We start from the raw sequence: 24876 nt of genomic DNA, 5'->3' as shown, positions 1-24876 counted from the left end.
TTAAATAAGCATCGACTAGAGGACAACGGACATTAAAATTAGTATAAAATGACAATGAATTTAATTTATTGAAGTTGAATTTGCAACCCTCCTCACGGTTTGGTCATATCGACAGTAAATGTCGACCTTAATGTGACACAAAGTCTTGTTAACGACATACTTATTCTACAGTTGTATAACCTTAAGGTTACTTTTACGAGCGATAAAATAGTAGCGAAATGGCAAAGGAAAAACCGCAAATCGCTGCATCCTCCACTCTAGCAGAAACGACCTTCCCCCCTTTAAAAAAAATAAAAAATATCAAATAATAATTGCTCTGTACTTTCATTAAAGCGACAATTCCAACATTTAGAAATATCTACTAATTTATCCTGTGTTATAATTTTTTTAAGGAATTCGATAATCCTGAAGTGACGTCACCCGTAAAGGAAAAGATGGATGTCGTTGGAAACATAGCTCGGAGGAAGAGAATTGTTGCTATAGCAACAGGAGTTGGAATTGTGAGAGAGAGAGGACGATCGAACGATGTTGTCGCATCCTCTTAGGCAACTGGGATAACTAGCCGGTGAACTTTGACCTTTTACCGAGTGAGAACTTCTACCACGTGATGATACGCTACTATCCTGGATGTAGAACATGAAATTTTTATATACCACACTTACGAAAATCCTACAAAATTACCTTAATTGAGCACTTTGGAGAACAAGACTTTAAACCTTTCTAGCGATAATTAAGGCAACGAATTTAATTACGGATTGTTTATTATTGTTTTAACTTATAGAAAAACATAAAAAAGGTGCGATTTTTGCCGAAATTTCCTATATATTGAATACAACGCTCAAAACTTTGGTTTAATTAGAGCAGAGCAGGCGCTTCTAAGCGATATCGCCAATGTTAATCGCTAGTGACGTGGGCTAGCGATTTATTTTACTTAGCATAATTCATTCTGTAACATTTTCCAACATTTTAACACGTAAATATCTCGAAAGCAAACTTTAAAAGCTATGTATCCCTTAAGTCAATATCGATAAGGGTTAACTAGGTTACAACATAATCGTGGAAGAGACGAAAATTTATAATTAAATAAATCAATAATTAAAATTTAATAAACTCGACTGTGCATTAGTTATTAATAGAATGGCTAATTGAAGATCTCGAAACGAAATTGTCTTTACAATATAGAATAGCAACACTCTTAATGAAGATAATGACACTATGCGTGCTCTCTATTAAACGATAGATTTCGTTTAATTACATATTAAATTGAATGAAAGTCGATGTGAAATTATATTTTTGAGGTTTTGCAGGTGGTAAAAATACAAGAAAAAACACATAGGATGCGAAAATATTGCGCAAATATACAGGAAATATAAATGCCTTTACTTAAGTACACGCGCGCTCTTACACATAAAACACGTATATATCTATTATAGAGGGCAAACACGTGAAAACACAGCAAACATCTTACACAAAGAACACATACGCAGGGCTCAGGCACACGTGTTCATACGGCAAACACATAAAACACACAAGCACGTACGGCAAACAGACAAAGCATCGAATAACTATCGTATGTATATAGCACACAATGTGCACGCCTACGACTGCATCCCCAACGTATACAAGTAGGCCTCAAATAGGCCTCATGGAACGAATCCGTCTGATAAATTTAAACAGTAGAAACGTTGTTTTCAACGCTTTCAGTTTCCTGCCAGATAGCAAAAAAAAAAAAAAAAAAAAAAATCGATTTAATATGTTTACGAGGGAGTAAAACAACAAAAATATTCCGGTTTCAGTGACAGATTTGGTGTTTGTCGTCTAAGCATATCGTTCCTTATAACACTACGTCAATCAAGTCTGTAGATAACCTAAAACTACTTATCGCCCCTGGCTATGTCTGTGATTTCAAGACGAATATTTAAATATGGTGTTTATCCACCACCAACGAGGTTCTAGATATAACTTATATATAGAGTGTGTGCGGGTGTGTGTGCCTATACATCTGACTGTAGATGTGTTGACATGTGCTTACCCGAGGACAGCACCCATACGAAAAGGGGTCAAAATACATCCTTCCCTCTCTCTCTCAAAGTTGTTTAATTAAAGGTCTGCCTCTTCAGTGAGGCAACAGGAGACATAATGAGTTGTAGTATCGTATTACTTACCAGGTAGAAAAATAGCTCACATCTCTATTGTCAGTGATTCTCTAGCGTAGCGTGCAAGTACTGGCGGAGAAAGAGGGGTGGCTTAATTGAAAAGAGGAAGTAAAATGAAAGAGTCCCTTGATGGAGAGAGAGGTAAGAGGAGATCCGAGTGTCACCTGTCGGATGTCGAGATACCTAGTGTGCATATCGCGTTCAGTCTTTTATAAACAAGTAAGCGAACCTAAATGTATTTTCGGGGTTTGGTCTCATGTAGATATGTAGATATATATACGTATTTTTAAAATCTTCCTTTTCTCTTCCTCCTCCTCCTCCTCCTCCTTTTCTCTTGTATAAGAGGGGGAAAACTTTTAAAACGTTTTTTTTTCGCATTTACTAATGGTAGATGGTGCACTTTCTATACTGTATCTGGATATCGTCAGATAAAAGTGAAGCAGAACGAGAAACAAAGCGGGGAAAGATAAGGTGCGATGCCTCTGCTATGTCTGCTTTATATTATGTTGGTTTGTGTGTGTGTCTGTCTGTGTGGAGAGAGGTAAAAACATGCCGAAATTTTCCATTGGGGAGTTGTATAGTGAAGGTAAATATGGGCTGGTTTGAAAGGGAAGAAAAGGAAGGAAATACGTTAGGACGCTTGAAGGAAGAGGACAAATATTCATCTGTAATAAGAGCTAGATTGGATACATAAAGTCCATTTATAATTGTCAAAAATGTTTTAACCATATTTATCTTAGCTAAAGGTATTACAATTTACTCGGGATCAATGTTTACCGTATAAAAAACACAAATATACTCGGTTTTAGTTCTTTAGCTTTATTAATTCTGTTGAAGGAGGTACGTACCTTCAACAGAATTAATAGAGCACCCCTTATAGCATATATACATTGTAAATTAATCCGTAAATCTCCACAGAGTAAGAGGCTGTATGAACATATGAACGAGAAGAAAAGACTAGCTACGTACAGGTAGGTAAAACAACACGAGAGTAAGATGAACACGAGGAACAAGATGGAGCCATGAACAACAACACGATATATACCAAAATATAAAGGCGTAAGATATATATCACAGCACTGACATGTAACACATGATATCAATGAAGATTCGAGGCAACGAAAAGTAATCTAGCCAATCTATCTATGGATAACTGATACGGGGGAAGAAAAAAGAAATTACACAGTAACCCCTAATAGAAATGTAGGGATTAAAAATAAATTACACGGTTACACGCTTTAGTACGCAACACGGCCACGTGGAGGCACTTGTTTCGTGAAGGCGACCATCTGTTCGCGCCATCTGCCACTTTCTCAAAAGCTACAAACGAGTCGGAGGGGTTCTTCTTTGCCAACCAAATGGCTGAAGGAAAATTACTTCCGTCTCTTTATAAACGTCTGCTCATTTACAGAATTCGGCGATGATTGCTTGCACATGCAAAATTTCGAAATGCTTCGGAAAATTTCCCTTTCCATTAAGTAACGAAACTGGAAAATGGAAGAGATAGCTCTTCCGGGGAGAGAGAAGGAACGATAGAACGAGATAGAAATGCCAAAATTTTAACTACTTTTACTTTATTTTTTTTTTCCTACTCCGCCAACTTTTCCAGCTCTTAAATCTCGATAATTAAATGAACTTAATAAATTTCCCACTACTTTTAAAACACGCTTTCAACAATGAACTAAATTTAGAAGTAAGCTGTACATCGATTGTCACTATAGCAGCATCGAATTTAAAGACGAAATTTTGTATATAGAATGTAAGATACATTTTAAAGTATCAATTTAAAATATAAAAAAAGCAAACATCATTAATTAATAATAAAATGTTTGAGAAAATCCTCTTTGCAAAACTCATTCAATATTGATGGATGTTATTCCTATAAGTAAGCAACAAACAGTGATTTCTTCTTGTCTGTCTCTTACATCCCCAAGCTAACTGTTTACTTTTTTTTTTCTTTATTTTTTGTATCAGTAAGAATCATGTTCATCAATACTAAATGTATATTTTATTTGATTCGTAAGAATTAAAGCATTATAAATTCAATAGTTAAATAGAAAACAGGACGAATATCCTCTCTTCTTTTTTCTCCCTTTATGCTTTTTGCTCCCTTTTCTCTGTTTACTCTATTGAGAGTAGGATGAAGAAGGAAAACATTTCATTAAACATAGAGGGAGAGGCGGAGAAAAAGTAAGATTTCTCTTATAAAATGGAAATAATAGTAAATTATATATGTATAAAAGTTATATTTATGAGGAAAATAAAATAAAATTTCAAGAATTATTGTCGAGAATTCTCTCCCTGTATGTAAGTTGGAGGTGGACTTAAATTCTGTTTTCCGTACATGAAAATTGGACTGAAGTGAAATTCTTATTTCTAAAAAAATATAAATAAATATTCCACTTTTTTAAATTGTAGGAAACGAGAAAATGTATAAAGAAATCCATTCTATACGGCTAAAAAAAGAAATGTTGTTTTCTTCTCCACGCAGTGATTTTAATAATTTTTATAAATTGAAATTCGTGAAAGCCTTTAAAATTACATAAGCTTAGTTACATTGTGTTAGACTGTGTGTCTAGCTACACAGCATGGAAAGAAACTACTATTTCCACGTTCAATCGCTTAAAAATGATATAAATATGAATTTTAATTTACAGAACGTATATACGTGTATAGAGAATACCTACGGATACTTCATGTAAACCTGTAAAACTGTATAAGTTTCATACATACTATAGGTCTGTGTGTCTAGCCAAACAACATAGAAAAAAAAGATACTCTTCCCATCCTTCTACCGCTTTGGAAGAATTACACACAGACCTAAAATTCGTACTGTAAATATACGTGTATAGAGAATACCTGCAAATAAATCAATTTTTATTAACTAAGTCTTATGAAAGCCTTTAGAACTACAGAAGCTTACACACATTGTATCAACTCGTCTGTGTGTCTAGCCACTCGACATAAAACTAAAGTAACTCGTTCATCTTCTTCCATCCAAAAAAATTATGTAAACCTAAATTATTATTAAAATAATAATAAATAGGACAACTATTCCTACCCGTAAATAAACGCTTGTAGAGGATACCTTAAAAGATACAATCACTAAATTGTGATGTAATTCAAGGAAGAATCGTCGACGTATTGTAGAAATTCCTTTCGATTATCTGTTGGGAATTCCAAGAAAATTTCGATCAAGGAATGAAAATCACGGAATTCTTCAGATACCTCGAAGAATAAGGAGAGAGAGTATTTACGTCAACCGACGTTAAAACCTCATATTCAAATATATAAAAGTAAGATTTACTAGCGCTATTAATTCACCTATCGACTATATGAGAAAAGAAAACAATATCACCTATATATATTATCTTTATATATATATATATATATATATATATATATATATATATATTAAACCATCTACTGTAATAACCTGACTGTCGGCAGATGGTCGTTTCAGAGAAATCAATCGAACTTTCGATCCAATCTTTTACAACATTCAGAAAAGTCTGAGTGACAGTTTAGGAAACCGTATCTTATCCCAATACAAACCTTAATATGTATTACACGCCACGAAAGTTATAAATCTTTCTAAAAAATTCATGCCGTGGGTGTATTTTGTAAATTATTAAAGATGTAACCGTATATGAATAATTCATTAATAGTGAAACCGTGTGTCTGTATTTCTCTGTGTGTCGTGAGGCCATCTTTCTAGGGCGATTCTACTCACGCTCTAACTCTCTCCCCCCGACTCTTACGTTTTCTTGTTAATTAATGCTCTTATTTATGCAAATTTGTTATTGATAAATTTGTTGGGGTAAGTGTTTAGATAAATTGATGATCCTACTATGATGTGTGAGTATTAGAATTGCTGCACATGAATCATGCCATCCGTTGTTATTGTTTGGATCATTTATATCTTTGCCCTTTGGGCATCGTCTTCCTTAATATCTAATGCTTACAAATAGATGTTACTCGTGTATTGTTTATTATATATGTATCCAATTTAGCATTTGTTCGGAAGTAATTTTAAACAATTAACTACCTTTTTCACTCTTAAAGCTACCTCATCTGGTCAGCAATGATTTAACCACCTCATTCATTCAGCAGGGGGTCTTCCTGAAAAGTTTTCCTATGTTAAAATATTAAAACAATTAGCTATCTCTTTTTTTACTCTTAACTACCTCAGGGGCATTCAAATCATTTAGAAAATTTTCAATTATAAATTTCCGGGACAACTTATTATAATTTTATTAAAGAACATCAAATTTGCATTAAAATTGCTTTTTCATTGTCGCTGATGGTTTAAATGGAAAATTATTTTTAAATTTATAAAAAATTTTACTTTTTTTCATAAAGATGAGAAGATAATTCGAGTATTATTGCGCTCTAAACATGTTTATATATGTATCGAATGGTGTGGAATAAAACAGGACTGTTGTGTGTATATACGCGATTTAAACAATTTTTAATTAAAAGTATACAATATGAGTGTTATAATGTGCTTTTTTAAAGCTCATTTCTTAATATAGTCATTAAATACGTCTTTCTCTATAGTTCTTTCATTAGCATATTGTAGTAAGCATAAGCTTTCATGCTTACTGGAATATTGAATAAAGTGTAGTGCGAGGTGATGCTATTAGATCAACCGCAAGAAAAATTCGAAATAAAAATTACGTAAAAATCATGAATGGGGATAAGTAGAGTGTAGACTACATGATAAAATCTGTTTCTGTCATTTCCAGGTCTTAATTTTTCCTAACCAATCATAGTATTGTGGATGTTGTATTTTGAAATAGAGCTTATTGTTGTATGACTGATACAGAGCGACAGTAGATCCCTCAGCATGTGCCAATACCCTGGAGAGGAGGACAGAGAACCAATTACCGCTGTGTACACAAGTGTATGCTGTTGGAACGTCCCCTACGGGTTTTAAAACGCCGATTCGACAGATCCCCTGCACATGTCAAACTGAGGATGCGGGTTTCATAATGCCGGAGTCCTTTTATCCAACTCTCCATTAAGAACCGTCCATCACAGTAGACTATGAAATGGGAAGGGAAGATTTTCTTTCACGCTTGACAGACTTGTTGGCGACATCCATTGCGGATACTAATTGAAGACACGGGTTTCGCATCGTGGCAATTTACTTGAGAGTCAACATATGCTAATATACCTTGTGGATAGTGTTAAGGGATATGAGGTTTGTTTTATAAAGTATCAAACGAAAAGTGCTCCATTAGCATACACAACTTGACAAACTTGCTGACTGAATGCATCGGCAGACATTCAATCTTTTATGAATTACTTTACATTAAACCAATCGTTCAGTTTTGTCCCGAAATTTCTGTTTAAATTGTACGAAATGTAATGTTTACCGTATAATCAATAATGGATAAGTCTGTATACGTTTGATAAACAGATCAAAGAGAATTGCGTAACTTGATTTTCTATCAAATTTTTCTTATCTCCGCATCTTATATAAGAAAATAAACTTGTAGATTCGATATATAATATGAAAATAAATAATTGTTTATTATTACAATTTATTAAAACTTTAATTTAATGTATTTCTGGCGAATTGTTTATGTTTCGAAGCAGATTTTTCGAGTTAAAAGTCCAGTTGGATTATTGAAAAGCTTATAATTCAACTAAGAGAGACCCACTAATGCCATTATGTGGTGTAGCAGTCAATATAATGAAATAATTACAAGTTAAAGAGATTACAATTCAATCAAAGAATATATTAAAGGAAGAAGTAACAAACTGTATGTGTTTAAATCACGGGAAATGTCATTTTGTAATAAGTAATTTATTTAAAAAAATGAACAAATGATTTTTTGAGAAGTGTAGTTTTCATTAAATTTAAATGCAAATCGTTAGAAAAATGTTTATTACTAGAATATTTCTAGCCTCTAATTTAATTTCTCTATCGATTTTTTAATATACTATTATGAAAAAGTAGTAGTCTAATTTATTATTATTTTAAATGATCTGTAAAATTCTCTCTCTCTCTCTCTATCAGAGGGGAGACGTCAAACGTTAAATATTAAATTCCTACCCAAGTGGCAACAGGCTTCCTAACTAGTCATGTGACAGCTAAAGAGAGTTCATGGAAACTATTTAAAATTTAAATTTTTAGTTACGTGTCATCAGGTTCCAATGGGATTCCAGATTATCTAGTCACACACAAGTGAAGTCCCTATAGAAAAGTTTCGAATCTAGATTATTCCAATTATTTTCGATTGATGGAATTTCCTTTTTCCACATAATAAAAACGCCAACTACTAATCAAAAATTGACCGGAAATGCAGATAATAATATATTATACTTTAGAGATGTTTACTAATCAAATTTACAATACACGAATTTTAAATTAATATATAAAATATCAATATATATATATATATATATATATGTGTGTGTGTAATGTCTGCAACACGCAAATCGATAGCCGAATAACACGCATATTTGGATAATTTCCAATTATAAAGATTTCCTGTCGATTAGCTTCGTTTCAATTTGAAATTTTTAATCACGCGTCAAACAAGCCACCGATCGGAGCGGCCTATACAACGAAATAAATTAAAATCAGAACAGACAACGTCTCCGATTGGCTTTACAATGACGACACGTGATTAAAATATTTTTTTTAATTTAAAAATTTAAATTACGTTTTTCAAATGCAACCAATAGTATTGCAGTGGAATTTTTAAAAAGTTTAAAAACGCCACCTACGATTTTGTTTGACGCTTAAAAAAATCCAAAAAAAAAAAATGGATACATTTAGCCGAAAAAAATTGCTATTTTTGTGTTTTATTTTTAAAATAGGATTGTAAAATAAAAGTAATTTTGAAGTTTCGTCGTGTAAACAGTCCATGTTAGAGTTTAGGCCTAAGCAAGCAGATTTCTACTGAAGTAAGTTTACTTTCGGACATATTTGCTTGGCTAAATAAATTACTGCATGGATATACTGTATAATGAAAGATTACGAGGCAATGTCACTTACCAAATATCTTCTAAACGAAGATAAATCCTGAGACCATTAAGAGAATCCGAATTCCATTACGAAGAGGCAGACGACGGAAAAAGCAGACCCCTAGCGGGACTATTAGGTAAAATCGAATGGATATCGTCTGTTATTTTATAATATTTTATTATTATTATTATTATTCTCTGAAATTATCCGATATTATTTCTATTATTAAATATGTAAAAAATTTTTTAAATGTATATTTCTTATTCCTGATAAGTTTTAAAAATATCAAACGTTGAACAATAACCCCTGGTGGGACTATTAAGCAAAATAGAAAAGATATCGTCTGCTTTTTAACCGTTATTTTATATTTTTATTTATTTTTTTCATTTTTAAAATTCTAATTTTATTCGGAATTCTTTTATTATTAAATATATTATTATTAAAAGTAAATATATTTTTTTGTTTTTATATTAACGTTAAAAACTTTCGGACATTGAATAATAACCCCTAGCGGAACTATTAGACAAAATTGAATGAGTATTGTCTGCATTTTATTAACTTATCTTAAATTATTTTTGTTCCGAAATTCTGAATTTATTCGATATTATTTCTATAATTTAATATTTTAAAATTTTAAAATTTCTATTACTCTCTGTTCTATTAATAAATAACCGTTAAAAACTTTTGATTGTTATTATTTTTAAATTTTTAAATTAATCACGTGATAATAATAGACCAATATAATGCTTTATTTCATTAAATATGAGAGTTCGTCATTGGACTAATTTTGTCATTGTTTGGTTACGATTGGATAGAGTGAATTTAAATATTTTAAGCTTAATTAACTTTTTGAAAGATAAAAACCATTACTTTAAAATGATATTATATTAATTAACTTAAAAAATTGGCTAGGCCTAACAATATATATAAGTGAATTACCACATAGAATTTCTACATATGTTATCTGAAAAAATTATAAATTAGCAACTTTTCACAGCATTTTCGAGTGAATCATCCGTATTTCTTCCTTCAGAATTAAAATTTATGAAAATAATTCTTCATTTTTTATTTAATTTATTTTAAATTTTATGCCTTTTATTCTTATAGGTTATATAGGACACTACTACAGACCTTAAGCTTGAATGTTCTATAGGCTATGTGTAGGCGACAGGTTTTTATACATTAAGCTTATAGATTACATGTCCTCATTTGCTAAGCATAAAATCCCATTCCTTAATGCTGTTTTAAAGCTCCTACAGGCTACAGGCCCCTTTATGGTGTTTAAAAGCTACAGGCTATAGGTTTATCGTGGATTTTTCAGGTAAGAAGACGTACAGTACAGGTTAAACAATTCCGAAATTCTACGTTAAATGGTTCTCCTTTAGCATAGAACAAACATATTTTATCACCATAATTTCCTCTTGACTTTTCAAAAAATTTGTGCTCGTTCTCTTGAAAATTGTAAACATGCCTTATTATTGACTAGAACCGCTCCGGCTATATTTTATAAGGTTTTTTAAGTTGAAAACCTAATAAGAAGACCTTATTACGTTTCCTAACATTTTCAGAACTTATTGAAAGTCCCAAAAACCCAACAGTACGGGCTGGAAAATTTTATTACAAGCTTATTGACCATTACCTCTATCGTACTTATTTCACCATAAAGCTAAAAGACTGTTAAATTTTTTACTCTCTTCCACATCACGAGTAATTGCTCCACAGTTATCTTGCTCAAACCAATAATTTTTTTTTTCCTTTCAGAAATTTTGAAGAAAAAACTTTAAAAAATCGAGATAAATCGCTAAAGGTAAAAAGAACGTTTATAAACAAAGCATTTTTGATGACGTATTATGTCTTTTGTTTACCCCGACGTCAGTCGAAGATTAATATTTAAAAAAAAAATTAATCCATTTTAATGAATTAATATAAATTAATCTTTTACAAAAGGCCTTTTTCTTTCATAATTAATTTATTTTATGAAATAATCTATTACCGATCACGTGTAAAATGTCGAATTCAAAAAAAATTAATCAATTATGTGTGTGTTCAGTAATTGATAAATATTTAAAATTAATCGATTAAAAGAAAAATCAATATATTTAACAGAAAATTAATTCTGATGATTTGAAAAAGTTCAATTAAAAAATAAAATCCAGCAATGAGTTGCGTAACTTTCCTGGCGACAAAGCTGTAATTGTGTATGGCGCCATCTGTTACGAGTTTGTATTTTAAATTTTTTTATATTATTATTATTATTATAAAATGGCTAAAGCTTAATTTTGAAAGTAGGGATGAGTTTTATAATATCTTGTAAATGCTAGTAACGAGTAAAATTATTAAGTTCGACCCCACTTAGACATACGATACACGACACCCTTCTATCTTCACCCCTCGATCTTTAACCGCCAAAATTTAATATCATTAACCACCCTAATACACAAACCTCCCTACAAAATTTCAGAAATTTTCGTCAAAAGGCACACGAGTTATTAAGCTTCGAAGTTAGTGAACAAAATCGCCCCCAGTTTATACACTAATATCCACACATAAGGAAGAAACCCCCAAAATTTTTTCGCATTTCTCGACGTTTCAAGGTCCCCAGAGTCCAAAAACGTAGAAGTCTTGGGGGAGGTCTTTTTTTTTTTGACCGATCGCTCTACTCTACGCCCTTTGTTATATACAACAGCCAGGAAAGTAAAATAATCTATTACCGATCACGTGTAGAAGATCGAATTTAGAGATTTGCTCAGTAATCGATCGAATTTTAAAATCAGTTGATTATAAACTAATATATATATTTTATATATATATATAAATTAATCCTGGTAATTTGTAACGTGTCGATTTTAAATATTTAATCTGTTAATAATCATGCGAAAGAAACTGACGTAAAAATAATTAATCTATTATCGATCACGTCCAAAGGAAGCAAGATCGGTTTTTAAAATCGATCGATCGCACGTGATCAATAATCAATCGATTTACTGGGAAACGTGTCTTAATAGCAGATTAATTCCGATAATTTGAAAATAAATTTTTAAAAATAATCTGTTATCGATCACGTGTAAAACGGATCGAATTTTTAAAAATTAATCAATCAATCAATTTCACGTGATCCGTAACAGATTAATATATATATTTTTTAAATATCAAGTTATTGCACTTGATCAATAACAGAATAAGTTTTTGGAAATTGATTAATTTTCATAACTTTTTAATTGTTCATTTCTCTCGAAATTAATCTATTTCTGACCACGTGTATTATTACATCGAACTTTTTAAAATCAATTTCACGTGTTCTGTAACAGATTAATTTTTTAATATCAAGACTGATTGGTAATGGATTACTTTTTAAAAGTCGATCGATTACTCGTGATCGATATCAGATCAATTTCGTTACACGTGATTAGTAATAGATTAATTTTCTAAATCTATCAATTACGAAACGAATTAATTATTATTATTATTATTATTTTTTTAAATTTAATCAATTTCTAATCACGTGCAAATGTTTAATATTTGAAAAATTAAATCCGTTTGTGATCGCATGCAGCAATTGATGAATTTATTTTAAATTCGATCTTTTGCACGTGTTCGGAAAATGATTAATTTTTCTAATTGGTTAATTTCAAATTTTGAATATTAATCTGTTACCTATCAAGTGCAATTTATTGATTTAAAAAAAATAATTATTCTATTACAAAGGACGTCATTGGTAATAGATTACTTTTATATATATTTAATTAAATAAATTTTTAAAAATAAATAAATAAATAAATAAATGGGCGTTACTTTTTGTTAATATTTCTTTTGAATATTTTTCTTTTTCAACGAATTTAAATGATTAAAAATCGTATAAATCTGCATTCTAACAAGCAATAATGATAGCAAATTCATTATAATTCATGCAATAATTTATTTTAAATGATAGAAATGTAGAATGTAGGGATGTAATTTTCATTTCTATAATTCTATAGTTGCATGCATAGGCCTAAGTTTTCATTGTATTCGGATTTCATGCATTACAAATGTTAAAGAAATAAGCAGGTTCGAGTCAAAAATATAAGCAAAATTTGTAAATTAAACACAACTTCATTTAATTTTCTTTAAATATAAAACAAAATTAAAATATTATTTATAGAGAAAATATGCCTAAAAAATTATATAAACTTCTCAATATAACATGGAAAGATTAAAATATATTAATTTTTACTAACGTTAAAAATTAGCAAATTATAAATATATTAATTCACTTTATTACAATTAAAATTAACGAATATAAAAGAATAATTACAATTTAATTAAGAGGTGTGCATTTTTTATTTTTTTTTTTTTAAACAGTTTTAGAGAATTTTTAGAGGGGGTAGAATTAAAGGGAATAAAAAAAAAATTAAATGCTAAAATGACTCGGAGAATTCAATTCATTAAAGGAAAAGGAACGAAGGAATGATAAGAATCGACATTTTTAATAGCTTGTTAATGGCAACTTAATTGTATTTTGGATAAAGTCTGTTATCATTAGTTGTTCCCTCCACGATCGCTTAGTTGAATCGCTTGTCATGTCGCTTATCGCTTAGGGAGTTCTTCAACCATCAATACCATCAACGCAAGAAAATTCAGTTGCTGAAATCGCGATGGTTGAGTACGTCCGACAAGAATTGTAACCCATTTGCAGTCAAAAATCGCTTAAGATCCTTTAAAAAAATGATGTAAAAGATGAAGAAAGAAGATTCCTACCCTTAATTAGACCAAAGCATATATCTTCAACTTTAAAAAAATAATAATAAATAAATAAATTATACAAAAAATACTCTTATCTGATTTTAATAGGGTCGATTTCTTTTTAAATTTTTCATTAAAATCGGATTTATTACTGATTTCTTTAGAATTTTTGGATTAAGGACGAATTTAAGAAGATCTCTGTAGGATGAGTTATAAATTCGTTGTGATTTCTTCCTTGTTTACTCATTGTTTCTGTGGATTTTGACAATGAGAAAATGGAGATCCTGTTCGAATCCGTAAAGTTGCTATTTTATATCAATTATGGAAGATGTAGAGAAATATTTAGTCTATATTCTATTATGCTGTATTGAAAGGTCTATGTGCAGGCTATTAAGGCGTGTAAGATTACGTTCTACACTGTAAATTAACATTGCTTAAAGGGAAATTAGTGATAAATTGATAATTTTAATGAAAATATGTGTTTTGAACAACATGAAGGTCCCTATTTATGTCAGGATATCAGAAACTCATAGACTTATTCACCATTATGAACTCAAATTTATGTTAAGCAGTATCTTAACAGTAGATGATATAAGCACATTATCTAGCATTGGCCTATAGGCAAGGCCAGATTTACAGATAAACTAAACAAGCTATAACATAGGGCCTCGCATTTTTGCACGTATCATCATTTAGTACAAGGGAAGGGTCTAGTTTATGGCCTAAATTTGGCTTGCCTATAGGTCTACCAAGACAGTTAAGATATAGATTTCTATAGATCCATCCATCCTTCAGCGCCTATTACCAATGAAGTGCCTAAAATTTGCTTAATAATTTGTAAGATCTATTTTATAAAATTTGGATTACTTTTTTTTTATATTTTTATCAAATTTAACGAATGTGATATCATGAACACCTTTTGGTCAAGACGAAAAAAGGCGATTTGAATTAACTCAGCTCCTCACTACTGTTAACCTCCAGGGAAAAGTAACGTAGACTAACCTAGAAGAACCGCCTGCAGCAATACCAATCAAGGGTATTAAAGACAGTAGATCGTCCATTCTTCCAGATTTTGGCAACTTCTTCTAGAATCTTCTTTGATCTATAGATTACTACAAGATTTTAACGTGCTTAGAACGTTAAGCTGCCTTGCAGCTGTGTCGTGATCTCCTTCTCTCTCTCTCTCTCTCTTCCTCTTCCTCTCAGTAAGAGTTTGTCTTATTTAAAAATTGATAAACTCACATTTTGGTAAATAACTTAAGAATTTTTATGCATTTTGAATGCTTTTAACATTAAATATTTTCGATTCTAAAAGGTTTTTTTTTCTGGAATATTTCCTTCAGCTTCTTTACCAGAAGTTTAAAAATGATGCTGTGTACGGATGACTTTTATAGTTAAGCCCGCTTAATTTAGCTTAAATTTATAGCGTTTTCTCTTATAAATTCCATTAAAACACTGGAAAAAATATTAAAGTAATAAAGTTTAAAGCATTTAATGAATGCCTTCTACACTAAAATTTCGTTAAAAGTTTAAAATGGTTCGTAAAAGAGATTTGAAGTGAGAAAATTTTAATGTAAAAATATACAGATTTTTCTTACGGTAAAAGAAAATTTATTTTATGCACTTTCTAGATAGACAGATTCTAGAAGTTTCTATGGAGTTAAATTTAATGACTTCAGCACATTCTAACCGGGAAGAAATTCTAGAATTTGCATATCAAAACTTCTGGAATTTAATCTAAAATACTTCACTCCAATGGCCTACTGAAAAATTCCTTATAAAACTTAAATAAGGGAACTTCTATATCTAAATCGACTTAAATATCTACAAAATAGGAAAGATAGAGCGAATTTAAACTATGTAATATCTAGAAATTCAAATTTTAGAATTGAAACTAAATCTTCTAGAATTTGACTGCATAGAAATTCTAGTATTAAAGAAATTTATATTTTACAGTTCTTTACGATCTGTTTGAAGTAATTTAAACACATTAAAAATACGAGTAATTATGCTGAAAATAATATTCTAGAATTTCAAAAATCTAGAATTTGAGTCTTAAAATTTTATGTAAATATAACGAAAGCATTAAATGAAAAAGCCAAGTAAAATTCTATAATTTATCTATAATTTAAATGTAAAATTTTCTAGAATTTAAAGATAAAAAATTCTACAATTCAATGCCTAAAATGTCATATTGATTATATCCTGCTGAAAATCTATATTTATAAAAATTGAGTTAAAAATTAACATTCTAGAATTTAAATCACATTGAAAAAACTTTTTTATAAATTATTCTAGAGTTAAAGTAATTTAAATGTATTACAAAATACAAAAAGGGTCAGAGAATTTTAGTAAATAATTCTATATTTTAAAAAATTATCTAGAAATTGAGACATTGTGTGGAAAATTTAGCTGAAAAATTATACTTAAAATTCTATAATATTTTTTAATTTAAACACTCTTCGAACCGGAAAATATTCTAGAATTTAAATGTAAAAAATTCTAGACTAAAAGCTACAAAAATTCATTACATTTTTATAGAGTTAAATCAATTTAAACATACTAAGAATGTAAAAAAATACAAGAAAAATTTGCTCTATAGTTTTTAGAAGCTAACATTCTAGAATGAACCTAGAATTTGGCCTTGATGAATTAATTTAATCAATAAATAAATCATAAATTCTAGAATATTTTACACATAAAAACGCTCTTTAAACCTGAAAATATTCTAGAATTTAAATGTAAATCATTCCATAATTCAAAGCATAAAATTTCGTTACATAAATCCTATTGGGAAAAAATCCTCATTTATAGAAATTATTGTAGAAGCAGAACAGCAACTTAAACACGCTACAAAATAGGTAGAAGGGGTAGGAAATACACGGAATAAATTCCCGATTACGCTAATTCTTAATATGAAGTAGGGCATAATGAATAGCAAAGGGATAATTCCCCATTCAGAAGGAGAAAATGACGTCAGGGCGAGTCGTTAAGGATTTTGTATGGACTTACTGTATATATTAGAGATGGCGGAAGGTGGCATTATTGCTCAGAGCTAGTTCGGTGCGAAGGGATACATATTGACAGTCATGATCAATAGGCTTAGCTTGGGTCACACCGTCGCTCCCATCCATCGCTCTTTCCCCTCGGGGTGTCGGCCGTCTTTTTTCCTTTCGTTCCACAAGTACAGTTAATGGAACGGTGGATAGAACTTTCTGATCCCAATAGACTCGAGTTACACTAATGTAGTTCGGGTTCTAGAAAACTGCAAGGTCAATCACTCAGCAACCGGATGACTCCTTGACCATTCCTTTACGCTATGGACTAACTTTCTAATTATAATTTGCGTTAGAGCGTGTTGTAATAATAGTTACCGCTTGCGGGTTGTGGTATAGATTCTGCTGATTCAAATGTGATGCCGTAAGCGGCTTGTAAAGAGCTTTATAATAGCACGAAGATTTGAGAGGAATCATAAGCTGGATGCACCATACGTGAAATTTATGGTGTACGAGTTACGAGTTCGCAGATTGGTCTTGATGTTACTGTAAACAGGGAAAGTATGATGGATTGCTTAGCTTACGGTTACCATAATTTATGTGTATACGTATGTACTAACCTTGAAAATCCACTTTGCAAGAGCAGTTTCAAAGCCTGAAGGTCATCAAGACAAAGAGATCATGCAATAGAGTGAAAGAGAAAATATATATATATATATATATATATATGAAAGTTTGGAACGTGGGAAGTTTGTGAACGGGATTTTTATGTTAGACACAATAGAAAAGAGCTTTCGGATATTAAAACATTTCATAAATGCACCAAAAAGTAGCTTGCGTGTCATTCTACAAGAGGCTTTCAGATCCTGTAAGTAGCTTTCAACCTGTAAGTTGGGTTACTTTAAAACAAATTCGAGCAGAATGTATACAGTGTGTGAACTGAATTTGACACTAATATAAGGCTTTAATATACAGCCATAATATAGTTTCATAAGCCTCCAGCTATTACAGTATGGCATATTATAACGCAAGTTGTAGGCGATCTATAACGTAGTACAGCAAAGACTATGAATTAAGATCGAAATTATCAGTTTAAATTTTATATTTTGATCATACAGTCCTACTCTCTGTAAGAACCCTTCGCTATATCACCATCTGTCACTCTCATCCAGTATATTTGACATCGGACTCCCTAACTTTATGCAAATATGTTGAAGTAACGAAACCAACAAGTGACTCAGCACCAACCGTCAACTTTCTAAAAATAAAAACCTGGCAACGTTGTTGCTGGATTTTCCAGGCATTCTTTATTTGCTTCCATCCCTAATAATTGCTATCATTACCTTTAAGTCTTCAATTTGGTTTGGGAGATACTAAGAAAGTGAGAGCCATATCTCCCGAACCAACGATCCGATTTTTCTGAAAATTTCCAGAAATATTTCTCACCAATATACAAACTTTCCTGCAAAATTTCAGAAATTTGTGACAAGAGACACAGGAGTTATTAAGTTTCAAGTGCCCCCCAAACACACACAGTTTCCCTCTGTAAAATCGGTTATTTTTAAAATATTTTGATAGTATTATTTAAAGTTTTCAAAAAATATATTAATATTATTCATTCTGTTAACTAAAAAATGTGAATTTTATTCCATTTCTTCCCATTTCTTTAAGAAAAAAAAGTCTTTCTTCTTCACTCTTTTCTAGAGGATTAGGTGCTACCAATCACTCTATTCGCTATGAAAGAGTGCAAAGGTTTAAATCTAACATTGAAGAAAAGGGTCAGATGAAAAACTGTAAATCCTCTTTTTTTCTTATCGAAACTAACACTTTTTCATCTTCTTGATGAAAATTTGTAACAAATATATATAGATCTATAAGTGTAAAGTTTTTCTATGGTTTCTTAGGTGGAAGAGACTTAAAAGAAGAAGAAGGGAAAAAAAAATATTTATATGTAGAAAATTACGCGCCTGTACTTATTTAATCTAGAATTTTATGAGGCTTTAAGGAAGTTGCAGTAATAAAATCTCTTGTTGGATGATCGCGACTCTTGTAATGACACCATAAAAAGCAATTGCAAACGAACTCGTTAATCATAAGATGAATCCAATCACTCTTGTAATCCACATAACTTTTTAACAGAATTTATCATCATTTTAAGCAAAATTTAACGAAATTCTTTAACTATTCAAGAATATTTTTCACTTGAAAATTATATATTCTGATTCAAAGATGATTCCTTCAAGTGTAGGCTTTCTCTTTCTCCTGTAGAGATTCTATGCTTCAAATGACATTTTCTCTAATTAATTTTTGCTAAAAAACAATCAAATTCCTGAAATTTTATCCAAAATATTTCTCCTATTTTTCATTTAAAATAGAATTTTAATTTCGAAATTAGTTTCGTTCATTAAATTCGAACTTATTGGTGGTTGTGTTCAGTGGGTAAAACCATTGAACATAGTTGAAGTGAAATGGATAAAAACCACTGTCGTGGGTTCGCGCTTGACCAATTGGCTGGTCACGTGGGATATCCCGGGTTTCTTCACGTGTCTAACATAAAAATAGGTGCCAGATTTTCATAGAAAGTCCTTCCGGGAGGCAACCCCTTGGCAGATAGCCTTCTATGTTCCAGCAAACCAAATTATTAGATTTAGGTTGAAAATAAACCTATATGAAATGCTCTTCACTTTTAAAATTAGGAGTTTTCGATCCAACAAGACCCTAAAGTAGTATAATCAAACCTGCGATAGCGACCATTACAAAATAATTTCCAAACGACGCCCATCTCCGAATAACGGCCACTTTTTTTTAATGTTTTTGCTAGTGGCCGTTGTTCACAGGTTTGGCTGTATCTCCTTACATTACATTTGTTGGAATTAATTAAATTTACACGGCATTTTCTCCTCTTAACTTGTATATCTCATCCTCATCGTTCTAAATTTCTCTTAAGATATTTCGATTTTAAAATTTGGTTAATGTTACTCTTGGTGCCAAGATGGCGGCTCATCTCTGATTTCAGCAAAGAAAACAGTGGGGTGCACGTTCTAACCTAACCTAACCTAACCTATTCTAATAAATTACCATAATTATTAGCAACCAAATCATTAGAATAGGTTAGGTTAAGTTAGAACGTGCACCCCACTGTTTCCTTGCTGGAATCAGAGACGAGCCGCCATCTTGGCACCAAGGGTAACATTAACCTAAAATTTAAGAAAATACTCGTTAAATTTCCCGAAAAATATTCATTTCTATTTTAAAAATAGATTGAAGAAAGTAATTGGTTGGAAGAATATGACGTCCTAACATTTAAATATTATATCCAATCAAATTATTTGTTTACATTTTTTAAAAAACTTTAAAATTATAACCAATTAAGTAATGAGCTTACATTTTTTTTGAATTTTGAATATATTAGTAAGATAACCAATCAGAAAATTTGTAATTTTTAAATTTATAATTAATCAACGAATAGGGAGGGATTCAAATTATAAAGATAAACCTTAAAAATGAAGAATTTCCGACACTTTTTTTGAGAAAAATATTTCAGTAAACAAAACAAAACTTTTATTTTTAAAATTATTTTGACGGAAATTTTTACTAAAATTAATAAATTTCCGTTGAAAGGTGGAAGATTATTTAAAAACAATTCTAAAATTTCCCGTCAGATTAAAGATATTATCACGAAATTTCACTAAACAAATCACATTCTTTGTTTCGGCAACGATTTAATCTCGAGAAATATCTAAAATAACCATTCAAAAAGTAGATATTTATCCAAAAAAATTCCCCAAATCGATCGATTTTTTAACTTCTCCGCATCAAAATATATCTGTAAACAAAAGAGTTTCTCTCAAACGAAATAAATTTCGCATTACAGCGTAAAAACCGATCTGTAGAAGCTTTAAAAACTCGAAAATAATGCCAATAACCAGAGAAACTGGAACCAAGACCCTGTATAATCACGTGACCTGAGTCACGAACTATTTCACGGTTGGTAAGTGACGTCACAAGAATTTAAACCGCCAATAGCGCAAGACCAGAAAGAAGCCAGAGGATAGTTAGAATGAATGCCACCTGATTTGAGCCTCATAAAATATAGATTTTATTGTCAATCCACCTTTTCTCCAAAAGTTGTGTACCCTGGAGGGAAGAATCTCTATTTTCCTTGGGATCTACACTTCTTATTAATGTTTTACTGTACCGTAGAGACTCGAGACTCTTTGTTAGAGAAAAGGTGTTTAATATTTTAGTTTGATTTTGTGCCATGTCTGCTCGTTCATCACTCAGTCAATTTTATCTGTCTATTTAAACATAGTCCCTCCATTTTTTTTTTTTTTTTTAATCCTCTTCACAGCTTGGTAACTACTTGAGTAAACAGCTACTCCACCTAATATTTACCTGTGACTCTCAGCTGCCCGAAAATAGTCTCGACTTTCTCTATTAATGACCGTTTTTTTGGGTTGGATCCCATCAAAAAAGAAGAACCTTTTCCCAACGTGCCAGTTGCAGAAGAACCAATATAACAGAACCTGCTTACGGTAGTAGTCCTGTTACGTCAGGATGTGTTGTATGACGTCCTCTTTTACGTGTGCCCGAGGGTGGAAGCGATCCTGTTTCTATATGTCAGCGGCCAAACTGTGACAATGCACTTCACCCACCTCTGCCTCTATATTTTTCTTAAATCCCTAGAGAAGTAGAGAGAGAGAGCTATGCAGGGAAATACCCTAAGGATTTGGGATAAATCCGGAGTTTTAGTGCATGCTCAGACGCTAATCATAAAAGCTAATCGATGCCTATGTATCACCTTTACTTTAGATTTGTTAGAATTAATTGAATTTACACGAAATTTTCCCCTCTTAACTTTTGTATTTTTCCCTCATCATCCTAAATTTCCCTTAACATCAGGAATTTCACTAAATAATTTTAAAATTTTACGAAAATATCGTTAAATTCCCCAAAAAGTGTCAAATTCTGTTTTAAAAACGAATTCAGACGAGGCATTGGTGGATACAAAATGACGTCATAACTTGTTCTAGCCAATCAAACTGTTATCTAATAGTTTAAATTTTTAAATAACAATTTTATCGTTTTTTGATTGGTTATCATTTTTAAATTAAAATAATCAATTCTAAATTATAAAAGCTTAGGGAAGATTTTAAAAAATATTTAGATTTGGATTTCAAAATTAATAACAATTAATTATTCAATTTATCAACGTATGAAAATTATAACCAATCAACGAATACGATTAAATTCAAATTTTTGAAATTCGACCAATAACGTTTTAAATGACCAATTCAAATTTAAATTTCAATAATAAAAGTTTAAAAATTCCTTTATAAAATTATATAACGTTAATAAATTATTATTTGATCAAATTATAATTTAATTCCATTCATTTTTTAATATTAAAATAATAAAATAAAATAAAATAAAAAAACTATTCGAATTGCTATTAGTTCGAGATTAGATGACGCCACGTGACGACAAAGCAAATCTAACCACTTAGATCGCCGGATTTCAAAATTCGAATTTTCAAAAACTAAATGAATCTAATTACCTTTTAAACAGGAAATTTTAACTTCTTATTAAATTTTAAAGTTCCTTACCTTTATAAAGCATCCTAAAATTATACAATTTTTTATTTTTTTAACAAAATAAGCGCTAAGTAAATTTATAAAGTTACTTAAACTCGATCGAGTTAGCGAGTAAAGTTAAAAAAACAACACTACCGTAATTTCGAACAAGAGAGAAAATTCAACGTGAGTTTAATATAATTTGGCAATACTTTAATTTCTCCTAATTTTATAGTTTTAAATTTTCTTTGGCTATGGAGACTCCTTACTTGCTTAACATCTATGCCTTTAAATATTAAACAAACTCTGGAGTGATATTAATTCGATTTTGATGTCATTACGAATCTTCTACGAGAAATATTCTAAATTCGATTATCGTTTTTATTTAAGCGTTCTTGAATTTTTTCTTATTTAAAAAAAATAATAATTATTATTATTAGAGCTCGAATTATAACGGTATCCTTACTCCCTCAGCGAATAAATTCTAAGAAAATCGAGTATGACTCATGTTTTTCCGTTTATTTGAACTTGGATGAAACATTAATAGGTAATTAAACTTCAAAAATTGCAAAATGAGATATTAAATTTAAAAAAACTCGGTAACCAATCAACTGTAAGAATTTAAATATTTGAAAAAAACGTATTTTCGTTTTCGTTCACTTCATTGGTTTATTAAAAGAGACGTAATAATAAAACTAATTTAAACTTTTAAAATACGTCATTCGTTTATTCATTTCTATTGGATAATTCGAATTTAATTTTAAAATTATATTAAGATCTATTTTCATATTAGTATAAAACCGAAAATCATAGCAGTCAAACCTCCAATAACGGCCATTTTTCGTATTTCCGTCAATGGTCGTTGTTTAAAGGGTTTGACTGTATTAATTTCTTAAAAATACAATTTTGAAATTTGACAAAAATATAGCTAAATTCGTCAAAAACTGTCAATTTGTATTTTAAAAATTAATTTCGGCAAAGAATTGGTCGAAATGCTATTACGTCATGATATAAATTTAATATAAAATTGGAAAATTTAATATTAAATTTTCAAAACATGCAATAGCCAATCAACTATAACAATTTTAATATTTCAAAAAAAAAAAAAAAAAAAACGTATTTTTCTCTGGCTCATTTTATTGGTTCATCGAGAAAAACGTAATAATGAAATAAATTTAATCTTTAAATTTTTTGAAATACATCACTCGCCTTTTCGTTTCCTATTGGATAAATCGAATTTAATTTAAAAAGTCATACTTAGAATATATATATATATTTTTTTTATCTCACTTCTTATTGGTTTGTTCAAACTTGTAAACGCATCATAATCAACCAATTAAATTTCAAATTACGTTCTTTTAAATTTACACACACGAATTAAACTAATTAGGCCGCCTGCGAATGGTTATCAAAATCGTGACGACACATATTTCAATTTCCAAAAAAATACGTCAAACTTTTTCGAGCCAATCATCGTTTATCCTTTCGAAAAAAATTTTTACGAAACATCAGTAATTGGTCGCAGGATCGATGACGCAGACACGACGTAATCGAAAACCAACCAATCACCGCCCACCGTTTCAAAATTCAAACGATAAACGTCCAATTTATTATATTACACATTTTACTTGTTCTAAATAGACGTTATTTAATTCTAAATAATTTTTTTTTAATGGCGAACGATAATTATACATTCAGATAACGAGTTGTGTAAGTGCAAAAGGAAGTAAGAAACGAAAAAAAAGAAAAAAAAGAAATACATAATCGTATCCAGTTACGCTTATTTTGCAAAGTAAATTGGTATAACTCGATCTAGAAACCTTGCCTTCGAGCAATTTATTTATCGTCCAGTTGTAATAAGATTCTCTTGGTCCGAAATGAATTTTTTCTCTCCCTCTTCCTCTTTTTTTCCCGTGTTTTTTTTTCCTCGAGTTTCCAGTTTCCAGTAGACACAACTGAACCATTATCTACAAGAGATCTCTATGGTCTGCTTGTTAGTCCGATGGAGTGACGTACCAATCGATGCGTCACCCTTGTTACCCTTAGTGGACTGCAGTAAGAGAATAGGTAATCCGGCTTTTTGGTATTTTTAGAGCTACTTCTCCCCCCTCGCCTTTGTGTCTTCTAGCTCCTATACTACTGTACCGTGTACCAGAAGTTTGAAGAAGATAGAACGAAGGAAGAGGAGGAGGGGAAAAAAACAATAATGCCTGGAAAATTAAAATTCGTTAATTGACCGCTGTTGCAAATCCTTCGTCCACATGAGACTCTAGTAATTAGGAGATGTATTTAAGTAACCTATAGATGGATAAAAGTTTTCTTTACCATCGACATATGCTGCAGATGGGGGGTGGAGAATGGAATCGTACAGCCTGAGAGTAATTAGGCATGAACATTGAAGACAATACAACCAAGTAATGACGGATTAAAGCCTAGCTAATTGCAAG

At 30.7% G+C, this 24876-nt stretch overlaps 1 protein-coding gene across 1 annotated transcript in view; it reads right to left on the bottom strand.

Annotated features, from left to right (window-relative positions):
- Nucleotides 1-24876, bottom strand: part of IA-2 (tyrosine phosphatase IA-2) — a 126802-nt gene that overhangs the window by 17448 nt on the left and 84478 nt on the right. The window lies entirely within an intron of this gene.

This window comes from Centruroides vittatus, unplaced genomic scaffold (assembly GCF_030686945.1).
Source record: "Centruroides vittatus isolate TY-2023 unplaced genomic scaffold, ASM3068694v2 scaffold_2707, whole genome shotgun sequence".
NCBI lineage: Eukaryota > Metazoa > Arthropoda > Arachnida > Scorpiones > Buthidae > Centruroides > Centruroides vittatus.
The sequence above is the reverse complement of the archived record's forward strand: the minus strand, read 5'-3'. Positions and strand labels throughout refer to the sequence as shown.